At 47.7% G+C, this 24,230-nt stretch overlaps 1 protein-coding gene across 1 annotated transcript in view; it reads left to right on the top strand.

Moving 5' to 3' along the window:
- LOC139759853 (apoptosis regulatory protein Siva-like) overlaps positions 1-24,230 on the top strand; it is a 137,368-nt gene that overhangs the window by 20,957 nt on the left and 92,181 nt on the right. The window contains exons 2-3 of the mRNA XM_071682358.1: positions 6,900-7,048; positions 17,182-17,359. The gene's annotated coding sequence lies outside the window, so the exon portion shown is untranslated. The remainder of the gene's footprint in view (positions 1-6,899; positions 7,049-17,181; positions 17,360-24,230) is intronic.

The raw sequence follows: 24,230 nt of genomic DNA, 5'->3' as shown, positions 1-24,230 counted from the left end.
TGTACCATAACACTGTTTATTGTGGGCCCCATGGTGGGGGGACGGAGACTCCCCCAGGCCCGTACACACCACACCACATACACCCTCCCCTCCCCTCCCCTCACCCCCTCTACCATCCCCGGAAACCCGTCCCCTTGGGATCAATATGTGTCCCAGGAGAGAGAGAGAGAGAGAGAGAGAGAGAGAGAGAGAGAGAGAGAGAGAGAGAGAGAGAGAGACGGGAGTGAGGAGTACGATGTCCTAGGGATGGGATGTCCCATGAGGATGTCCTAAATGGGGAGGTATGGCATAGGGAGGGACACTGAATTGTGATGGTGTCTCTAAGGAGAAGGAGTAGGATGTCCCAGATGGGAGTGGATGATGTCCCATCAAGGGATGGGTTGATAGTGGAGGAATACGTCCCGGTAATGTGTAGTAATGGAAAGGTAATGTCCGAACGTAAGACTGGTGGTTAACGAGGGCCAGTATCCCAAAGAAGGAGGGTGGGTTTAACGAAGGTGATGTACCATCTAAGTGGAGATGGCGGGGGGTAGAGATTAACGAGAGAAATAAAGAAGATGGTTAATGAGAGATGTCTCAGGGGAGGAGAGGGTTACAGGGGATGTCCCAGGGGAGGGAGGGTCATTGGGGATGTCCCAAGGAAAGGTATCTTATTGGGGATGTCCCAAGGAAGGGTATCTAATTACATGCATTTATGTAGTGTCTGGGATCATACTGTACACCCTGAGAGTACTACAGGGTCACAGTCGATCCCCCTGAGAATAGTCAGGGGTCATATTGTATCCACCGGGAGCACTCTGGGGTCACAGATGACCCCCCTGAGAATACTCTGGGAGTATATAATGCAACCCATCCCCAGAATTTTCCCAACACAATTCGGTTACCCCCACATGCGTGAAGGATTCCCCCCCCCCCCCCCACACTCTGGGGTGACCCAGCAGGAATGTTCGTATTAAAAACGCCAGACGAAGTATTTCAGAATGAAGAGTTCAGACACATGGACTACTACAAGTCCATTTATTTTCTTTTTGTTTTGCTCACGAAAACTGTTTTCAATTTCTCTGTTTGTTTACACTCCGGCTTCTCCTCGTGTATTTGTTTGTTTATTAGTTTTTCTGCCTTTTTTGTTTACTTGTGGATTTTCCTAGTATCGTTATTGCCTCTCCTTTTTATTTGTTTACCGTTTTTTGTTACCTTTATATTTTTTTCTTATATTCTTTAGTATTTGCTTATCATTTTCTTTCGCTCATGTCTTTCTTCTTATTCTTCCTGTCTCTTTCTCATAAGTTCTCTCTTTATCTATGTCTGTAACTCAGTACTGTCACATTCCTATTTTCTCCTTTTCTATCCTGATGTTTTGTTACACCGTTTATCCGTTTTCTTTAATCCTCCTTTTCCTTAGTATGTTTATCTCATATTCTCCTTCCTCTGTTTACATGAGCAGGATCGAACCTTGGCCACTAACTCTTGCTCTGCCTCACCCCGCAAGCCAAGAGGAACCTATGCACATTAGAATTAGAACGTTTTGCACCCTGACTTTGATGGTTACTTAGAAGTAGGCTGGATATTTTATTTCGATCTTTGGAATACTGATGAGTGTTTTGCCACGTGTGTGTGTGTGTGTGTGTGTGTGTGTGTGTATGTGTGTGTGTGTGTGTGTGTGTGTGTGTGTGTCTGAGAGAGAGAGAGAGAGAGAGAGAGAGAGAGAGAGAGAGAGAGAGAGAGAGAGAGAGAGAGGTACAGGGTAGAGCACTGGTCAACTCGTCTATTGGGGACTGTGTTTACTTTATCCTCCAGCAACCAAGCCAGCTTTGTAACCCCCGCCCCACCCCCCCACCCTCTCTGTACAGCCCTCTTGCTTAACCAACCCCCACCCCGCCCCACCTCACCCCACCCCACCCCACCTCACCTCACCTCACCTCACACCTCCCAGTCAACTCCTCACCCCCTCACCCCGCATGGTACTCACTCTCTGCCATCCCACATGGTATCCTTGCCCACCAACCCCACATGGTATGTCTCCTCTATCCCCACATGATGACCCCCCATCCCTCCACCACAACTGGATACCCCCGTCCCTCCTATCCCACACGGTACCCTCTTCGCTCCTATCCCTCATGGTACCCCCACTCTTTCACCTTACATGTCACCCCTCCTATCCCCCTCCACACACCCTCCTACCTTCATAGTATCCCATACTTTCCCATCCCATATGGTACTCCACCCTACCATCCCACATGATATTCCATACTCTCCCATCCCACATGGTGCTCACCCCCTCCCATCCCACATGGTGCTCACCCCTCCCATCCCACATGGTATCCCACACTTTCCCATTTCCACATGGTACCCCCATTTTCCCACCCCCACAGGTATACCCACTACACAGCCACTCCTCACCCCTCGTCAGTACATAACGCCTCCTGTGGTCATTACTTAAACCTTCACACGGCAATACTGTCCCCCCCCCCATCCATCAACCCCTTCCCCATATCTCCTCTCCTCAGCCCCCCCCTTCCCTCCCTCCATCACCACACTCCCACACGTCCTAAACACTCGATAAAATCACCCAAAATAATGGAGTGCGAGACTTCAGCTCTATTACCATATGCTTTCAAACTGGACGTTTACTTTATTGATCTCTAAGTAAATACTTTGAGGCAACGGTCAATAAAGATGGATGAATCAGGAGATTGGGTTATCTATATGTATCAGACTCCTGGTGGACGAGAATCATAACATCAAGTCTTATATCAGTAAAATGTTCTTAAGGGTTTAATGAGGGAACCTATTTAGCACCTCCTTACCAGAACACAGGACTTTGTGGTCTCTGACCACGTGGCGTAAGGACGAGAGCAGCGTGGCGAGCGGGGCTTGAGCAGTGTAGCCAGCACCAAGTGATGTATGCCTCACCACGGGGTAATGTGCCTTGCTACATTAATCAGCAGCTTATATTGGCAAAGGTCTCGTGTTTGTCCTGGCAACACTGTACATCCCCCTCACCTCCCCTATTAACAATCTGTTCCTCAACCTTAAACGAAGAGTAAATAGAGGTCAACGATTATAAGTGAGGATATGGGGCTAGGGTAGGAATTGCTTGGTTCTTAATCATGCCTTAACGACCCTTGGTGTGGTAGTTGACGCCCTAACGATCGCTGGCCCGCTAATACGCTTATGAGCGTCGCTTGGTAATCTCTCACTCACACTGGGATAAAAGATTGACTAAGTGGTCTGTGATAGGTTTGTATACGGTTCATATAGATTGTGCTACAGGGAGTGGAAATATTTACCTTTATTTCAACAGTATATATATATATATATATATATATATATATATATATATATATATATATATATATATATATATATATATATATATACTTGAGGACATGGGGTTTGAAGCTTGATGTTGATGTAAAAAATGACTGTCAGAGAGAGAGAGATACGGAAATGAATGAACGGAGTCAAATTGAGAAGGCTGACCAGGGTGCACTGACAAGGTTTGGACGTACGGAGTGGATGAGTGAAGAGAGGTTGACAGAGAGGATATATGTGGAGGGATCAAGAGGGAGGGGAACGCTGGGGAGATAGAATGATGAGTGAAGGAGGCTTTGGGATATTGGGAGCCTGAAGATTCAGGATAGCGAGAGGCGTGTGTTGGATAGAATGAGTGGGAACGATGTGGTATATGGGGGACGCCGTGCTCACGATGAGGTGAACTAGGGCCATCTGGAGTCTGTATGGCATTACTAATGATACAAGACTCTGGTTTTGGTACTGGTTTTGGTACATTATGCTTGACAGTTGGCATGTGTGTGTGTGTGTGTGTGTGTGTGTGTGTGTGTGTGTGTGTGTGTGTGTGTGTGTGTGTGTGTGTGTGTGTGTGTGTGGATGTACGCGAATGAGGCCATTGTTTGTTTCTTCCTGACGCTGTGAAGAAATGTGTTTAATTATACCTTCAAAACTAAACTCTCAGATGCATAAACATTTCGCGGTATGACCATCTTCATACGGAACCTGGAATTACGATATCAAGCCCTTCCTGTCGTCATCCCGCAACGCAACGCAACTACGAACCGCACCGTCTAAAACCGGCCTTTAAATTCCTCGTCGTCGTTTACTCTCAGAATGGCAAATTAACGAGGGTGCAACGAGCAGGCGCAAGGGGAAGGAGTCGAGGCTGTGTCTGGGGTAATCCGGGACCATCTTGGGGCCCCCACACTGCCACCACCACCTCCACCTCCGCCACCGCCACAGTCCGGAACCTCCTAACTTTTGGCCGCTAATATCATGTGCAGGCGGCGGGCTCTGCCACACGCCTTCCACCGCCCAGCGGAAACCCAGCCATCCCGGTGGAGGCAGATTCCCTCCTGATGCGCTCGCTCGCGTATTTCCGGGGGAGCGCTAGACGAGGCGCTGCTGGGGCCGGGGGAGGAGGGGGTGTGGCTAGTGGTAATGGTTGTTCTGGTATTACCACTTCTGGTCTGAATGTTTATGTTATTACTAATCCAACCACAGTTGTTACTCGTATAACTAGTGCTACCACAACTGTTACTAGTATCACAGGTACTACCACTGCTGCTACTAGCATCACTAGTACTATCACAACAGCTACTAGTATCATTACCAGTTCTGCTGCAACGTCTGCATGTATAACTAGCACCACCGCTTCATATATGACCCTTGATGTAGTGTGTAATCGTAGAATTATCTTTGAACACCTGAAGAAGGTGTTCAAAGCTCAAGTGCTTATAAGGTGACGATGACGGCCTTAATGACCCTGGCAGTTGATTGGCCTTTTAAAAAGGCCAGATAAACCAACCCAACCAATGTGGCAAGTTTCGTAGGAGAAAAGATATGATATCTGTACTGGATTATCTCCATCCGCTGTAAGGACTATTCTCTATTTTCATCACAGGTTGCCAGTTATGAAGTTGGCCAACAACTCGTTGTCATTCTCTGGTGGAAGACGTTGTCAAACATCTCTTATGTGAGGATATGTCGGGGGTCAGTGTTGAAGTGAAGATGGAGCTGTATGATTGGCAGGGTTTCAGAACGGGTACTACTTTGACAAGTTTCCGGGCGCTAAGGATTTTGTTGCGTTGCCAGGAATGGTTGAAGACTTCTGTGGCAAAACTGTTCGATGGGGTAGTTAGGCATGTGATTAGAGGCCTATTGCAGGGTAGTTCTTTAGGTCTTTGATGCATGTATGTCAGTTAGAGAGGAGGGTCGGTGAGCAGTTCTGTCAGGGTGGATCTTGTGCAAGTCTTTTATGGTTACCTTGTTGAAGGGATTTGTTAGTTTATATCTGAGTTATTTATATGTATCTAATCCTCTTGATATATCTAGCTGATCGCCCCTTTGATATCCGGACTAACACATGTTTAATGCCCTTGACGGAGGTTCTGTTATACAGCTGTTTTCTATAAAAGTCCCTCTGAAACGCAAGGTCGTCCGTCCGTCCCCGCCAAAATCTCTTTCCTTATAGTGAAAGTCACGTCCACTGGTGTCGGAGACGCTGCTGCCGCCGCTGCTCATTTGTTATTCTGGATGGAGTCCCGTGTAATACCCTCGACGACACTCGTGATGCTCTTTTGTTATTCTGAAGTTACATTTAATACCCTCACCGGCACTTGTAGCTCTCCAGAGGTGCCAAACCTTGTTTTATGTTTCTTTTTTTCTCCTTATATTTTTATAAGTCTGCTGGTCAGCAGAACATGAGGAGCGTTATGAGCAAATGCCTTCGTCAGGTCCACTGGTCGTGGTCAATGTGTACTTGTTTTTTGTCCGTTATTTGTTCGTCTGTTTGTGGTCATTACACTATTTTGCCGACAGGTCTGGTACCCTGGTGGCTCCTGCTTATCTCTCTCTCTCTCTCTCTTGCAACGCCCCCCACCCCCACCTCCACCCCCACCAGCAGCAGAACACACACACACACACACACACACACACACACACACACACTGTTCCCTTCATACTGTACATTTCAATGCTGTGTAGCTCTACATTAGACCCTACCTAAGTGAGGTGATATAATGACTTATGGTCTGCTGTATTTCGCTGTAGTGTGTTACTACAGTCTCGTCATCAGTCTGTTGTATTCTATTGTATTATCTCCTTTATTGTATTATTTCATTTCAATAAATTCTTGTTTTGTTGTTGGTGTGGATTTCCCTCTATCTATCTGTCTGTTTGTCTGTCTATCAGACTTCATGGTTCAGCCGCTGACGTCTTGACTGTATTAGCGACGTCATCAACTTTGACCTGTCATACCCGTGCTGTGCCGGAGGTCAGAGGTGAAGGTTGATGGGGGTCAAGCCTGGCGTGGGTGAGCAACTCGCTACGTTGCAGTTCTATGTATTTTTTTGCTTATTACACTGTGGAATTATGTATTCATCACGTCAAATTGTAATCCATTGTATTCTAGTTGTATTCCATTGTATTCAAGTTGTATTCCATTGTATTCTAGTTGTATTCCATTGTATTCAAGTTGTATTCCATTGTATTCAATTGTATTATCTACCTAGCATCAAACTATGAATCGCTGTATCATTCATTTTCTTTAAGTATGATGCGTTTTGTCATATTCCACTGTGCTGCATTTTACTTTTACTGTAAAAGACACTGGGGGTTTGGGTAGCATGAGACGGTATCGAACCCTGGTTCCAATGTAGAAGTGCCGGAGTTAGAATGGCTCCGTTTTCTACCCTCCTCTAAGCTACGGCTCATAGGGTAGGCTTATCTATCCTGAAGTACTGTGGTAATGTCGTGTGGTGACAGTGGTCGCGTGTGCCAGTATTGATACTCGTGTAGTGAGGATCTGTGCAGGTTTTCTCATTTGACACCAATGAATGATACAAATGTAAGGTAGACTATGAGGACTCTCTCTTTCTCAACAGATCCTGTTAGAGAGAGAGAGGCGATCTCCCAACAGAAGACCCAGCAACGGAGGAGGAGGGTCACCATCTGCGCTGCTCCGTCACACCTGCGGCAGAGCACCTCCGTCCTCCCATCTGATCACTGACACTTGAGCAACTCCCTGATACTCGTGAGTGATGTTTGTCTTCTTCCCAACTTACCCTGGCCTCCGGGGGTAGAGAGAGAGAGAGAGAGAGAGAGAAGTGGGGGTAAGGAGTGTTTACGTTAGGGTCAGCTGGTGTCCTGGCCACAGAGAGACTTCGGGATGCCCCCCACTCGAAACCCGGCTTCAAGCACTCATTTGAATATTGTTTTAAGAATGTACAGCACCCCCCCCCCCCCACAGTGTTGCATTATTCATCTTACACACACCTGCAGCCCCTTCACCTCTGTGGTGGGGAGGGAGGGGTGCACTGACTGCCTGCCTACCTACCTACCTATTACCTACCTACCTACCTCCCTACCTCCCTCCCTACCTACCTACTTACCTACCTACCTACCTACTACCTCCCTACTACCTCCCTCCCTCCCTCCCTCCCCCCCTCCCTCCCTCCCTCCCTACCTACCTATCTACCTACATCCCTACCAACCTACCTACCTACCTACGAGTACTTACGAGATTTCGTCATACGGCAGTGATAAGCACATGGTGTTCATCGCTCACCAGGCTTGTTTCACAGACACTTACGGAGTCAGATAAAGTTGGAGATAGCGAGAGAAAGTTAGAGATAGTGAGAGATAGAAATAAAGAAGCACTGTGGTGACCAGTGCTGTTACTTTATTGTAACAGGTGTTGTGTGGCCGACAGCCACACCCTCATGGCACCATACCAAAGACTGGGTTGTTATCATGCTGGCCAGCTATCATTATTGAACCCTTGGCACGCGAATGGACGCTGCTTCTCGCGGGTTGTGTGTGGAGACCAGCCACACGAGGATTGACCGTTATGATCAATCTTTCTTCGAAGAGCGAAGCTGTGGAATTCTCTGCACTTCTTTCGTTTTTCCTTTCTGTCTTCAGGCATCAGGTGTACATAACACACAGGGAGATGGAATTCTTCAGTACTTTATTCATACTTTTTCTTATACTTAATTATTCTTACCTCGGAGGTGGCCAACATTACGACATCTGCCTGCCACTGCCAGGTCGGTCGCTGTAGGAAGACAAATACGTCATCCTTGTACCGTGGCAACGACCACCACGTCATCCTTGTACCATGGCAAAGACCACCACATCATCTTTGTACCGTGGCAACGACCACCACGTCATCCTTGTACCGTGGCAACGACCACCACGTCATCCTTGTACCGTGGCAACGACCACCACGTCATCATAGGACCAAAGAGCAGTGAGGGCAGTGTACCGGGGATCGAAAAGGCCCTACGGGGACCAGAGAGAGGCCCCGCTTGACCAGCGAGAGGCCCCGCCGGACCAGTGAAGGGCCCCGACGGACCAGAGAGAGGCCACACCGCCGCATCTCGCCCTGAGGGCCCACAATGGTAGTGGTTGTGGTGAGGTGCGACTAAGCTGGTGATCCATCAGCGGGACACAACCCACCTTTCAGGTAATTTGTCAGCGGACCACGCCCCTACCCCTCTACCCCCCGTGCCACTATCCCCTCCCCAGCCATAGCTCTTCTCCCTCCCTCTACCCACGCTAGGCCTCCAAAAGGGGGTGGGAGATTGTTAGGTGGGGGGGGGGGATAAGACGAGTATAGACCTAGAAATGGTACTGTGATGCCGGTATGTGTGTGTGTGTGTGTGTGTGTGTGTGTGTGTGTGTGTGTGTGTACAGTAGTATGGTGAGTGAATGAAATAATCTCTTGTGTAGCTAGTGGACGCGCTGATTGTAAGGAATTTCCTTAAAATGGTATAACAGTACGGAAAATTTTTGAAGAGGTGGGGCCCCATGAGTGTGCAATTCCGCCTCTCCGTAATGCACATGTAGGTAATCACACACACACACACACACACACACACACACACACACACATGGAGGGCAACAGAGGACACATGTCAGAGGTCCCTTTTCAGACGTGAAGGCCTTGCCCCCACCAGGACGTGTGACCGTGACTGGAGCGTTTATCATAAATGTGTAGGTGATGGTTGAGGCTGCCAGGGATGGTGTACCACAAGGCTCAGTTGTAGGGCCGCTGTTAGTTTTCATCTCGATAGATAATATACCACAAGAGATTGAAACACTAGAGTACGTATGCAGGTGATGAGGATCAGCAGTGTTGTGACTGTGACGACATGCAAATTAATTTGGACAAGCTGCGGAGCTGAGTCATGTACACGGTTGGTGAAGGTCAGTTCGACCTGATGCTGATAGATGGAGAAGGGACATAGTTGGTGAAGGTCAGCTTTCCCAGATGTAGTAGAGTGGTAGGGAAAGGATATAGTTGGTGAAGGTCAGCTTTCCCAGATGTAGTAGAGTCGTGGGGAAAGGACATAGTTGGTGAAGGTTCAGCTTTCCCAGATGTAGTAGAGTGGTGGGGAAAGGACTTAGCCCAAGCAAGTGCAGATTGGCGGAGAAGGGAACCTAATGAAATAACATCATTGTGTGACAGTCATCTTACAAGACATAGATCACAGATATCTACACCAGAAAGAGACAATACCAAGCCCGTCACCAGGTCGCCAAACCAGCAGACCTGTGAGCTAGGTGGACTAGTATACTGGCAAGTTTCAAAGTTGCTCTGAAGCGCATGGATAGAGAGATTCAACCGAAAGTAAATTATGCTTCACCAGTTTGGTCAGCCTAACTTGAGGAGAGACATAGACCTGCAAGAGAAGGCCTAGAGGAGGGCAACATGACGTCAGGCAGCAGAGCTACAGGAAGAAGACAACATCAATAGACTCTCCAGGCAAGAATATTGGAGGAAAACAAAACTGGAAGACATGATTATAACTCAAAAGTTCCTCAGATGGATTGACAATTTCATTCATGAACTGTTCTTTGAAGTAAGGAGAAAGACCATAAGAGAGAACAGATAACTAAAGATTTACGAAATATATGAAAAAATACTCTTTTTGTAAGTGAGCAGACGAGTGAAATACGACCAGATGAAGAAAGTGAAATGGAAAGGTCCAAAGACATATATATATATATATATATATATATATATATATATATATATATATATATATATATATATATATATATATATATATTTCATACTATTCGCCATTTCCCGCGTTAGCGAGGTAACGTTAAGAACAGAGGACTGGGCCTTTGAGGGAATATCCTCACCTGGCCCCCTTCTCTGTTCCTTTTTTTGGAAAATTAAAAAAAAAAAAAAGGGGAGTATTTCCAGCCACCCGCTCCCTCCCCTTTAAGTCGCCTTCTACGACACGCAGGGAATACTTAGGAAGTATTCTTTCTCCCCTATAATCAAAACAAATCCACATTTTCTAAATCAGTGGTCGTCGCATCTAGGATTCAGATATCCTGTTATAAGCATATTGTTCAGTACAGAGACACTAAGGTCCCTGCTGGTGTTATACACCCTCCAGGCTGACGTAGTTATACACTGTCATTCATCCGAGACGGGCAAATATAGCAGGGTTAACCGTGTAAGGTCCCGGAGGTAAACTTTAAACCGGTTTAACTTGTGTAAAGTCCTTTGTTTACGTTTGGCCAGAGCGTTCGCTGTTGCTGGAGTGGACCATGTTTTATCACAGGATGAAGAACGACTCTCATCGTCGCCATAACTAAGAGACATATTGTGAGTCTCTGAAGTAAAGTCATTGTACTTGTTACCATCTTTGATATACGCTAATAACTTAAGCTAAATTAAGAGAGATATAAGGTTTAATATCGCTGCTCGTAAGAACTTGTGTAGGTTGATGACCTCCTTCCTGTGGTGAAAATCCTGTCAGTCTGCACCACCTCACCTCACAGTCCCGCGACCTCCACAGGGTAACATGTCCAGAGCGCACTATCAAAACAAAAGAAGATACCCTAAGTGGAATCGGATTCTTCCCCCAAGATTGACACAGAAAATTTGTATATATATATATTGGAGGGAGTAGTGAGGTCCAGCAGCAGCGGCGGGAGGAGCGCAGCCCTAAGTACAGGAGACTGTGTTTGCCCAGCGAGGCAGCCATGTCCTATCACCTTCATTGACAAACACTGTCGGGTGTTTGCCTTCATGCCCGCCCTGACTGCTCACACTCCCCGTACTTGACCACCACACAGGAACGCTAGGAACAAATACTGCAATTAAAGCATTTCCTGTATGGCTGTATCACTCTACTCTCGAGTCTTTTTAAGGGATCTTAAAGGAGACGAAACGAATGCGCATCGAGGGTTGGCATGTAGGGTCTGGCTTTGCTCAGGAAACGCTCCTGGTCACCCTTCGCTTCTCATCTCCAGCTTCGAATATCTCGCGGTCGACCATTACCTGAGATCTGCCCGCGCAAATTTCTTCCTGTTTGCGTCCACAACGGCCGTTTGTACAGAAGGACGACAAGTGACACTCCTGTTTGACCAGGCTATGAGTGTGTAATGGAAGAAGTGGACCGGCCTGTACGTCCCCTCCGACTTGTTTGTGCACAGGACCCGTCGACCCAAGGCCAAGTGCTTCCTCATCGGTTTCTCGTGACCTGGACCACGTTCTGGACCGCTGGTTAGGTTTGGATCGCCTCTGGTCCACTTTTGGTGGATGCGACCGAACTGGACCGTTACTTGTGCTGCATCGCATCTGGATCACTAATGGTGGATGCCTCTGGACCGCTAATTGTGGACCGTCTGTGAGCAGCTGGTCCTGCATGAGCCCGCCTTACCCTGGAAACCCCCCATACAAACCTCGTCCATTAATTTGTCTAAGAGGGAAAACCTGAATCACGATGGGACACCAAAGGCAAGAAACTGTACCGGTACAGACCTGGACCAGGACCAAGTTGCACCAGTAGAGGGACAAACCGGTCGAAAACTCTCCCAGTACTGATGTGAAAAAGGATAGAACTCCAACAAGAACTAATCGCACCACAGCAAAACAAATGGAACACAATGGACTCTCAGAAAGCGTAGTAGGAACATCTTGATGTAGGTGATGGTAGAGAGGCACCTGGTGACAGTCCACAATAAGGTCAGTGGGCGAGACTAAGGCCTCTACTAACCCTCCACTACAATGTAAACAAGACGTCAGGGAAGACAACAGCACTTCCAGCAACACAACACATCTTTAGACGCTCCAGCGACGTGTTCTAACAACACAACACTGTGGTGACGAGACCTCTCAACAGCGATCTAAGGCGTCCTTGAGACGCATCTTGTGATGCGACGGGTTCTTTATGGCCTGGGTACCATGGAAGGTGTCAGAGCGTCGCCTGATGCAATAGTGGCCTCAAAAATGGCTTGTCATCCACAACGCTGTACCATGATTACTGTTGTAAACATTCAGTACAATGTTTTCTTCACACATCACATGTCTGTCCGCGCCACCGGCTGCATCTCGATTACTTCATTCGCTCATCAGACATCACAAATGTTCCATTTTGGATATTACGAAAGTTTACCTTACGAACCACATACACCTCAGACACTATATACATTCTAGACTATATCATATGCACTAGCTTCACCTCCCTGTTCCTTTCCAGACGCCACCCTAGCCTGACAATAGTCCACTGAACGCGTACTCGATCTGGTCATGTTGCTTTCCATCTTAATTGTCCAGAGTGAACAGTTAAACACAAAATGTGATCATCATATGTTCACTGTACATCATCATCGAGTAATTATGTTTGCTAACCAAACCTGATACGTATTCACGGAGACCGCACTGTCTGTGTCTCGTGCGTTCGTCAAGTATCCTCCCCACACCTCAGTGTTGTGATTGTGGTACGGACAAGTTGTATTTCAGTTCAGATTTTGGTGATCTGCCAGCGTTGGTATCCATGACATTTGCATCCGCCCAGTTTTTCACCGGCGGCGCTGCCTTCACTTGTAGATATATCGAAATCTTGGATTTATAGGGAGCAATAATTTGCTTAAACGAGAATGGACGATTAGTTGAGTAGGAGCTGGTCCGAGGACATCGCACGGATCCCTCTACTGGAGTTTATGGGTCTGTACGGGGGAGAGACCATACGTTGCCTGGGGGAGGGCGTCAGTGGCTCGGCACACTTGGTGAGGATGCCAGGAGGGCAAGACGCCGTGCTCAAGCTGGGTCACAGCCAGGTATGGCTCGGTTACTATTACCACGAAGCCAAGATCCTTCACCGTCTGTATGGGGCAGGCGGAGCGCCCCTCCTCTACGCCGTCTGCTGCGACTTCCCCGCTATCATTATGTCCTTCCGCGGGCCCTAGACTCTCGGGGATTTCATCCAGTGCAGCACCTCCCTCGCCTGCTTCAGGGCGCTGCTGGGAGTGGCCAGAAGGCTGCAGGAGGTCCACGACAGGGGCATCATCCACAATGATCTGAAGGAGGACAACATCATGGTCGAGGCTGACGGACCACATCGGGAAGCTCTCAGAGTGAGCGTCATAGACTACGGATCCGCCTGCAGGGTAGGAGAGACCTTGGGAATTGTAGGGTCGCCGGAGTGCCTCCATGTGGCTCCGGAGATCTTCCAGGGCGCCCCTTGTTCCCCGGTGACTGACGTGTATTCCCTGGGCACGCTGGTGAGTCGTGTGTGTCGCCAGATTCACATCTGGCCTGCTGGGGTGAGGGGCCTGATACCCCGCGCCACGTCGTTCTCGCCATGCAGACGACCACAACTGCAAGAAGTTATTGAGGTTCTGGATGACGTAGTCGTCCAGATGAATTTCGGCCAGACCTGAGACAGGATCGCGTCGCCTGATGGCTTAGTTTTGTTGCTGGTGATCCGTCGGAGATGCCCCAGGAACACCCCCAGGTGGTGGAGTGCGAGGGATATCTCTGAAATCTGGACCACAACTTGCAAAATGTTGTCGCCATCAGAATTTTGTGTCGTCTTCCTCATGATCTCTGTCGTCCACAAACACACACACACACACACGCACACACACACACACCCGTGGAACCAACCTCCACTTCATATTGCTTCACTTTATGTAATTACTCGCTCATTCTTGTGAGAAAATAATGATAATAATTGATCTTTACTGAATGAAAATGCACCCAAAAGCTGAAAATATATAGGAAAAAGTACACACACTGAGGACATACGAGCTCAACGATGAGACGGTGTGAAACAGACGTTACAATGGTGATCAATAATGATCAAATTGATCAAGATTATCGGACTGTTCCTCTCCCTCGTATCATCACCCCACTACCCCATTACCCCTCATTTCCGCGTCGTCCAGCATTTCATCACCCCTTCGCTTACCCATCACCAACCCCTTCACTCCTCACCTTCCCATCGCCCCTCACCTTCCATCACCCATCCCTCCCCCCCATCTCTTAACTTTTATCACCCCCCTATCACCTTCCCATCACCCCCAATACCTCCTCATCACTCACCCCATCACCCCGGCCCAACTACCGAAGTAAAATTTCAATTTGGAGATAACGCTTGCACGCCTGGACGCTATCCATCCTTATTTACCATGTCAGACCCACACGGCCTCACCTCCCCCCACCCTCATACCCCTCCTCCATCTCTCAAGCCTCCCTCCCCCCCCCCCTCCCCTCTCCCAGACAGGGCGCCCCCACCTACGCTTTACACAGTGCCAACCCCACTCCCTCGTAGAGCCCAAAATCTCCCATTAAGCATGCAGGCTCTCCACCCATCGTGGCCACCTAAGTGTTCCAACAATGTACAGATGAAGCATCACTGTATAGTCTTTTGAACAAAGAAGAAATAGTATTAAAGACTTTTTAAAGGTATTCCAATGTTATTATTGTCGTGCTTTAAGTTTGAGGAGGAAGGAGGGGAGGAGGCTTATGGCTGTTCTTGAGTCGGGATATTTGTTAGATATAATGGGTTGTATGATGTCTGGCCAACGATGGTTTGTGTGTGTGTGTTTAATCGCGTCTCGTCTAATGAAGAGAAGTGAGTGAGTGAGTGAGCGCAGGAGAGAGAGAGAGAGAGAGAGAGAGAGAGAGAGAGAGAGGACAAGTTCATCACACAGCGTGACAGCCCCTTCCCTCCCAGGTTAAGTCCCACGTAATGAAAAATCGAAACCCGTTGTTTAGTGTGAGGGGGAGAGGAGGGGGTGAGGGGGGAGGAGGCACGTGACGCCGCCGTATTGCCCAGGGCGCCCCCTCCCCCTTCCATAAAGCCAGTCCTCCCCACTCTTCCTCCCCCGGGCCTCGCCTGTCGCCCCAGCAGGAGCGACTCGTTTGTGCCAGGTGAGCCATCGTTACGGCGGTGATTAACGAGTGGTTAAACGATGATTAGTCGTCCATCATCCTGGCCTGTCGATCATTGGAGTAACCTAGAGTCTCTCTCTCTCTCTCTCTCTCTCTCTCTCTCTCTCTCTCTCTCTCTCTCACTTGAGTGCATCGTAATTGTGTCACAAGTGCGTCTCTTGCAAGGTTCTTGAGACACCACTTGAGTGCGTCTGTTGAGTAGGTCATCCGCTGCGTCGATCATCGGTAAGAATCTGTTGTCAAAATTTCCCATTTTCGCTTCCCAGAAACACGAAAACGCTCACCTGACTGACATCGAACTGACGCTTGCGTGGAGCTGCTCCAGCGAGGCACCTGGTGCACTGGTGGCAGCGTCGCCAGGCACCTGGTGCACTGGTGGCAGCGTCGCCAGGCACCTGGTGCACTGGTGGCAGCGTCGCCAGGCACCTTGTATCATTTCATCCATCAGCTGACGTTAGCCCTGTGTGCCCCAGGTCACCACTACGGCCAGAGGCCATCCACAGCCACTACAGGGTCTCGCCTTGGCCTTAACTGCCTGTAGCGCTTCCCCTCAACCGTAGCAACCGCGCCACACACACACACTCTCCCAGCTGTGGGACCTCCGAGCTGTCCCGCACCAGCAACAAGGCTACGGGACCTCGGTAACTTCCCGCCACTCAGAAGGCTTAATAAGTAAGTTTTGCCAGTCAGATGACCTACACAGAACTAAGTTTCACCCTTCAAAAAGGCCGACTGTCGTCCATTTCGTTTGTCAAAAGGCCAAGCAGACTATAATTTGGCCATTCAAAAGGCTTAACAGATTATGTTTCACTCGTCGAAAGACTGAACGGATAACGGCTCCACCAATCAGAAGTCTGAACAGACGACAGTTTTTTCCAGTCACAAGTCTCAACAAGACGACAGTTTTTTCCAGTCAGAAGGCCAAATAGACGACAGTTTTTTTCCGATCAGAAAGAAGTCTGGACAGACGACAGAGTCACCAGTCTCCAGTCACTACCCTCAACATACACAGTATCGATGATCAGAGAAACCAACAGTCGGATATCTCAACTGTTACAACAGTCAACAGTTGCAACATCCAGCAGTTGCAACAGTCAACAGTCTCGACGGTTGAGAGTATCGGGAAGTGAAGTACCGTCAAGGTTTAAGCTTGAGTATTGACTCAAGGAGTAGCCCGGGCAGCTTTTTAAGCTTGGAGGCTTGAGACGTACCAGATCTGGCCATGCGAGTGGGGCCACATGGGCCCCACTTTTCTGGTGTACTTGTGGTAAGGCCATACGTGGCCATGGGTCAGTCTGACCCCCTTGTGGTATGTTCTCTTTGGCTACAAAACTGGGACTACTACAGATGGCCACCGTGGGCCACAAGTAGGTTCGTAATGGGCCAGGAGTAGGCCAAAGATGGGTCGTGGTGGGCCACTGGAGGTGTCAGGCTGTCTCTCTCTCCCCCTTAGCAACGTACCGTTCCTCTCAATATTTACTTTATTACTTTACACTTTTAAGCGGATTATCAGCGGGTCAGTATTACTTTACTTACATCAATAAACGTAAAGAAAAGAAAAGGATTACAGTACATAGGAGAAGCGTGGGCCACAGTCGTCGTAAATTTCATTATCAAGGTTTTAAATACAATAGATTTAAGGAAGACTTTATCAATCACAAATTGAATGTCCTGATTGGTTCATTGATGATTATGATTAAGTCACCTAGTGGCTTCATTTAATCACCATCTGATTAGTAACTTAAGTCGCCGACTGATAGTTTAATGATCTAGTCACCACTTAATGATTCATGACTTTGGTCACCGCTTGACGAGTGATGACTGACTCAGTCACCTGACTGATGACTCAGTCACCACCTGAGCTCTGTTTTCATGTAACGTCAATAAACTGTTGACGACCGTTATATAGTTAGACATCTATAGACCAGCGTATGCCTCACACATGTCCTTCTATACAGGTGACTTAGAAGCTACAGTGTGGTCGGAATGATAACTGTGGAACAGTGAGAAGGGAAACAACATCATGACAGAGGGAGAGGGACGATTGGTTGAAGTTAGAAGAAGAACCACGACGCACGCCGGACATGCCAGCAGTACTTCATATTGGGACGACACAGACCCCCAGCTAGCTAGCAGGTATGGTGTAGCTGCTTAAAATAAGAACTGCAGTGCCTATATAACTCTCTCTCTCTCTCTCTCTCTCTCTCTCTCTCTCTCTCTCGGGTTTTAGAAACAGATTTTGTGTTGTTTATCATATGGGGTTTCCAGGATAGAGCAGAGGGTGTAGTTATGACCCGACACTGTTTGTTATTACCAGGATGAATAATAGGGTGTCGTAATTTAACGGTAGGGAACCAAGAAAATTCCCTTTTAGCTCATTTGAATATAACCAGGTTACTGCTTCCCTATTATGAGATGCTGCACAAGGTGGATCTGAGAGAAAGATTATGTTCAGTGCGAGAAAAAGAATTTAGTGTCAGAGTTAAGACGAGAAGGAAAGTGTCGGATGTTGCTGATGTTACAGACTGTAACGTGTGGCGGAGGCTGACGACTGTAACGTGATAAAGGTAGATGACTGTGCCGTGTTACAGTAGGATGCTTACAGCTGTAACGTATTGCAGAACGATAATGCAACTGTAACGTGTTACATAAGGATATTACAAATGTAACTTGTTACAGAAGGATATCACAACTGTAATATATCTCAGAAGGATACAGCAATTATACCACGTTACATAAGAATAGTACAACGTGTTACAGAGGGATACTGCAAGTGTACCGTGTTACAGAGGGATAATACAAATGTAACGTGTTACGGAAGGATACTACAATTGTGACGTGTTTCAAAAGGATACTGAAAGTGTAACGTGTTACAGAAGGATAATCCAAGTGTAACGTGTTACAGGCTGCTGCAAGTGTAACGTGTTACAGAAGTGTACCGCAGCTGCTACGCGTTATAATAAAACTTATTCTCATCAAACACAGAAGTTGACGTAAGATTTTTACTGAATAAAGATATTGCTTAGAGAGAAACCCAATCGTGCACTTGGCTTCTGATTTTTCTTCTTGATGGCTCACTTGCGTGCTGGGGCCCTCCTCCTCACCACCACCACCACTGGTAGACTACCAGGGCTGGTCGTTCGACCACACCAGGTCGTCGCATGACCATCGCAGGTCGTGTATGGACCAGCATGTCAAAGAGAGAGAGAGGGGGTGACCAAGTGATTCCAGAGAGTGGGGCTAGTGTGAGAGACCGCTTCCTTTTCATAATGTTCACCTTTTTTTGGTAGTCATTTCATGTATGACGGAGTCTTGAGCCTGAATCTGTAACATGTATACAGTCAATTGTAATAACTTCGTACTGTAACTTTGATGGCGTCTTGAAACTGAATCTGTTACCTGTATCCAGTCAACTGTAATACCTTCGTACAGTAACTTTTACACATGTCACTCGGTTACTTAGACGTCTGTGTGAACTTACGTCAGGGAGCGCTGGGGTGGAGGATGGGGTGTACTGAAGAACCTCCCCGACCTCCAGCCATCACCCCCAGGGTCCTGTTGTGGACCGTCCCCAGCAGGAGGTTCCTCCCGCCCCCAAGGTCGTCCTACACACTGGAATAAACTGAGTGAGGGCGTGGGAAATGCGGACAGCACACAGAAGCTTAAAAAAGTTGTACTGTGGCAGGAAATCTTCAAGAGGTGGAGCCCCACGAGTGTAGAAGTCCCTCTCCGCACAGTAACATTAGGTAACTGCATTACATACAGACGCTACGACCCTTAGGTATAATGTAACCCTTGATTTGACCTTTGTCTGATCACCTAAGGCAAGGCCGTGTTGACTAAAGGTCGCTCCATCGTACTCAGGGGTCGTACCATCGTGGCCGAGGGTCGTGCTTAACGACACATGGTAAATAAACCCTATTAAATACCTCCCTACAGTGTCCCATCATTGTCAGCAAACAGCAAATCCACCTTAATAACAACAAACCCATCCGCCACTATCTCTATATAACCCGTGAGTAATCCTCTTAAATCTCTCTAATCCAAAGGCAGCGGCAGCGGGCCGAGTCGGCCTTCTGCTCTTCCTTCCCTCCCGGATCCTCCATTAAGACTGGACTCTGGATATTCTTGCAACCCCGCCTCAGGTAACGCGATTAAGGACGGGTAAACCTAAGTCTTCTTCAAAGTCTCGGGCGGGAGGTTCCAACTCTCTGATGGGCGCTGTTCCATACATCAAGCGCCGAGAATGTGCCCACAGACCTAGAAAAGGCACATTTATCTCGCGCACTAAAACGTCTCTCCCTAAAAAGTCAAGTCTTTTCATATAAAGATGGGGTCGCCAGATTACCCGCCAGCGGGTAGGCTCACACGCTAGCCGCCGATCCTCTTCGTTTTCTATTTCTCTCTTTTTTTTGTTTAGATTTAAGGGATGACCTTTTCAAGGATGGGTGTATTTCAGCGAACTGCCCACTTTGTTATACGACTGAAGGAATAGTCATATGTTATAACAGAGAAATAGTTGAAGTTGTGATGTGCTGGGGATCTATAGGATGCGGGGCGGAAGTCACAGTGGTGTCGTCACAGTTGACAACAAAAGAACGACGATTTTCGGAGGTCTGGCGTGCCCAATAAATCACTTTTTAATCTCCTCTTCCCTCTTTGTGTGTCTTCTGTATTCTCGAGTCATTTAGGCTGAATTTTGATCGCTTTCCTGTTTTCATTCTTAATTTTTTTCCTATTCGTTCATTTATGCATAATGAATGGTGATACCATCGTGTCTTTGGCAGAGTGACTTATTTGTGACATTAATGGATCTAAAGGAAATGTAAAGTGGGGTTTACATAGATACTTAATGGAAGGTGCTACACGCAGGCAACGGCGCACCTTCTACGAGACTCCTGCCTCGCTTGCCAAGTCTTCATCCACCATATCACAGTTCCTCACCCTACCACAGTGCTGCCCCGCGTGTACCACCTCTGTACGTATCCACTAGAGTACTGTGTTGTTGTTGCCCATGATACCGTCTCGTGGCCCTTCTCCATCACAAGAGAACTTGGAAGCTTAACTGAACCTTCCTTCAGTTTACGTAATACTTACCAGAGTTCAGACTGAAGCTTGTCTTTTTGTCTTTACTGAGGCGGATTTTTAAGCTACTTTCATCACCTCAGCAGGAACAAAGAAGGGGATGTAGTAGGAGGGGGTAGGGTACCTCCCCAAGGCTCACACACACACACACACACACACACACACACACACACACCACACACACACACACACACACACACACACACACGCTGGTGAAGGCGTTGTTTGGACTGTGTGGCGAGGGATCAACTGTGTTTGTTTCTGTCTTCAGCTGAGATCTGGTGGCCTGGTCATTTATCATTATCCCACACAGACGGAGACAGAGCTGACCTGTGTATTACCTGCGACCACATCATACCCGAGCAAGTGCTAGCGCGTGGCGCTCACCGCTGGAATTGATTGAAATTTTGTTGTTGATATTCTCTTGAACAGCATTGCTCCCGGCAAGTATAGGTGTCTGGTTTCAGTGGTTCCAGTCGTGCCCTTATGAACCGCGTGACGTCAGGTTTCAGTTGGATGGTTTCATTGGTGACGTCTGACTGATTACAGAATACCCAGGGTAGAGAAGCGAGTATCCTCATTGTCTTAAGATGGACTCTCATGTATTTTGGTTCTTTGTCCTAAATTTCCAGATGTTGAATTCGATTTCATGAAACTTTTCCTTTCTCTCTGTGTTGTTTACATTAATGTTTTACATTTGGCTGTTTTATCTCGTGTGTGTGTGTGTTTGTTTTCCTCCCCTCCCTTGACTACGTGGGATCACAGAATCATGTCATATAGTCATGTCATCTTATCACATCGTCATGTCATAAGGTAGTGTCATATAGTCATATCAGCAGAGGTTGTCACAGAGTCACGTCACGAGTGTGTGTCATGTGGTCGTGTCATGATGATGCTCCACCGTCTGTGGCTTAAATCATACCCAGGACGACCTCATAACAACCTTTTACAACCCACATACACTCAGCCGAGGAGGAGTGTATGTACACCCTTACCCATGGTTGTCATATATAGGCCTGGCTGGCTGGCTCTGTAGGTTGGAGGTGTCGGAAGTGTCTGTATACATATATGACCAGATAAACAAACACTGTTGGATCCTGTAGTCACGCCTCATATGATTGGATTAAACTGGTAGGTAGGCCTCAGCTCTCTCTCTCTCTCTCTCTCTCTCTCTCTCTCTCTCTCTCTCTCTCTCTCTCTCTCTCTCTCTCTCTCTCTCTCTCTCTCTCTCTCTCGTATGGTCTTCCCCAGGTGCCCAGGAGGATATCGGAGCCGTGCATGACGACGACGAGTCGAACTGCCCTTAACTCAAACGAGGATAAACTGGTTTTGATACACCAGCCCCCCCCTCCTCCTCCTCCTCCTCCTCCTCCTCCTCCTTCTCCATGGCAAAGGTTTTTCGGCCTCTGGTTATTCCAAGGCGGTTAATCCGGGATGTTTACCAGAGGGATGGATGGGTAATCCTGTTAGCCGTCTCACGCCGCCTTCAGCGAGAGAGAGAGAGAGAGAGAGAGAGAGAGAGAGAGAGAGAGAGAGAGAGAGAGAGAGAGAGAGAGAGAGAGAGAGAGAGAGTTGAAACCAGTTGAATCAACTTCCATAAGGCATTGCACCCAGGTGTCTCTCCCTTCCTCTGTGTCACAGCCAAGTGGTCTGGTCAATTGCTCATGCGACCTCTGACCCCCATACCCGTCAGGCGAAGGTCAACTGTCGAAGGGAAAATGAAGAAAATCCTTCAAAAAAAAAAAACTTGGGTTTTTGCCTCCTGCTATCGTGTCATGATATGCTTGAGATATGACGGGTGTGTGTCACGTCTCCAGATCACTGATGAAGGTTACACAACGACTGGGTCCCAGAACGGGTCCCTGGGGTACGCCACATGTCACGGCGAGCCAGTCGTATACTACTCCGTTTACTACCACTCTCTTGTCTTACCTGGAGGCCATCCTACTGCTACTCGTGTGTACTATCCTTTCTTTTATCGTGTGACTCGACAGTTTCTTCTATGGTGCTTTATCAAAAGCTATTTTCGTAATGTTGTGTGTGAGGGGAGGGGATGTATGGTTCCCTGTACTGTGGTCTTGGTTTGTGGTGGGCGCAGGATGGTGTTGTGGTGGTGATAAAGTAGTGTTGTTGTGGCGTACTGTTGGTGGTGATAGTGTCAAGTTACGATAGTGGTGGTGTTGTGATGGTGGTGACGTGATAGTGTAGAGTTGTGATAGTGGTGGTAGTGATAGGATGGTGTTATGGTATTGGTAACAGTATGGTCTTCTGATAGTGGTGTGGATGGAGGTGATAGAGTGTGTTGTGGTGGTCGTGATGGAGGTAAGGTAGTATTGTGTGATGGTGGTGGTAGAAGTGGAGATAAGGTTGTATTGTGTGGTGGTGGTGGTGGTGGTGGTGGAGATAAGGTGGTATTGTGTGGTGGTGGTGGAGATAAGGTGGTATTGTGTGGAGGTTGTGGTGGTGAGATGGAGATAAGGTGGTATTGTGTGGAAGTTGTGGTGGTGAGATGGAGATAAGGTGGTATTGTGTTGTGGTGGTGGTGTTATTGTGAGTGTTGTGATGCCCTGGTTGTGGTCTGGTCTTGGTTGTGATGTGTCGATGGTTTTGTAGTGCTAATGTGGTAGTCAGTCTTGTGGTTGTAACGTAACGAGCTTTTGGCGATGCTGTAAAGGGCGGGTTGTTATCGTGATGGAGCTGTGATAGCGTAATGGTGACACTGCACTATAATACTCCAACACGTCTTTGTGTGGGAGAAGGTGCCTCCAACAGTACAATTTGGTGTACACATACATGTCGCTTTGTATGTCGGGGCTGATGATGGTGGCTCGTGGTGGTGATACTGTAGTGGGGCTACCTTATCGTAGGGGGGTATGTGTATGCATGTTGTAGTGGTTGGTGGTGTGGCTTCTCTGCCACCTGTTACCGTAGTGGGTGGTGGTGGTGGCGGCCATCTTGACATAGACAGAGTCAGGGCTGGTCCAACAGAGCATCATAAGGTGAGTGTGTTAACCTAGCCAGCCAGCCAGGTTGTATATAGTGGTGTGTGTGTGTCTTCCCTCCTGTGTGTGTCTGTAGGGGTGGAAGTAGTATAGAGCCATGTACACCGCCACTCCCCGCTATCTCCTACAGACGCACACATGTACGTCTATCTGTGTGTGTACTTCAGGTTATGTAAGTGGTTGCGTATACATAGTCCATTTAAATAAGTTTGTGAACGCACATTCCTATTCATTTTATGTACTAGTAACACACACACACACACACACACACACACATGTGGACTATGGTTGCGCTCTGTCAGTGTTTGTTTGTATGTGCGTGTGTGTATTCATGGTTGCGTCTGCGAAGTTTATGTGTGTATGTCTGTCATTATATGTGTAAGTGTATGTATGGGTACCTGTGGTTGATAATATATATATATATATATATATATATATATATATATATATATATATATATATATATATATATATATATATATAATCGTTCTTTGTAATCCATTAGCCAAGCGACTGGTTCGAAGCTTCATCCCAAACAACAACACTCGGCTTCATCTAAATATCCAAAACTGAACCTTAAAGTGGGGTCGTTTCTAGAGCCAGATACCCCCTGGAGGCCAGCGTCCTTCCCTACTGGTCTGGCGTGGGTCAGTGTGAATGTGTGGGTGTGAAACACCCTAATACAAGATGAGTATCAGGGCCCTTTCACTCATGGCATTAGTCCTCATCTTTGCTCTGGTTTGTGACCCTAGGGGGATCCGATAGCTCCGTCAACCACTGTGGAAATCCTCCTCCTTGGCGAGGAGCTGAGGCTTCATAATCTCAGCTTCGCCTCGATGATTCACTCGACCCCTGCTTCGTGAACCATCACCGAGTGAACCACTGGATGATGAAGAGCACACAGACCGACGGGGCAGATG

Source organism: Panulirus ornatus, chromosome 34, assembly GCF_036320965.1.
Source record: "Panulirus ornatus isolate Po-2019 chromosome 34, ASM3632096v1, whole genome shotgun sequence".
NCBI lineage: Eukaryota > Metazoa > Arthropoda > Malacostraca > Decapoda > Palinuridae > Panulirus > Panulirus ornatus.
Note: the sequence above shows the minus strand (reverse complement) of the source record. Positions and strands in the feature narration are given on the sequence as shown.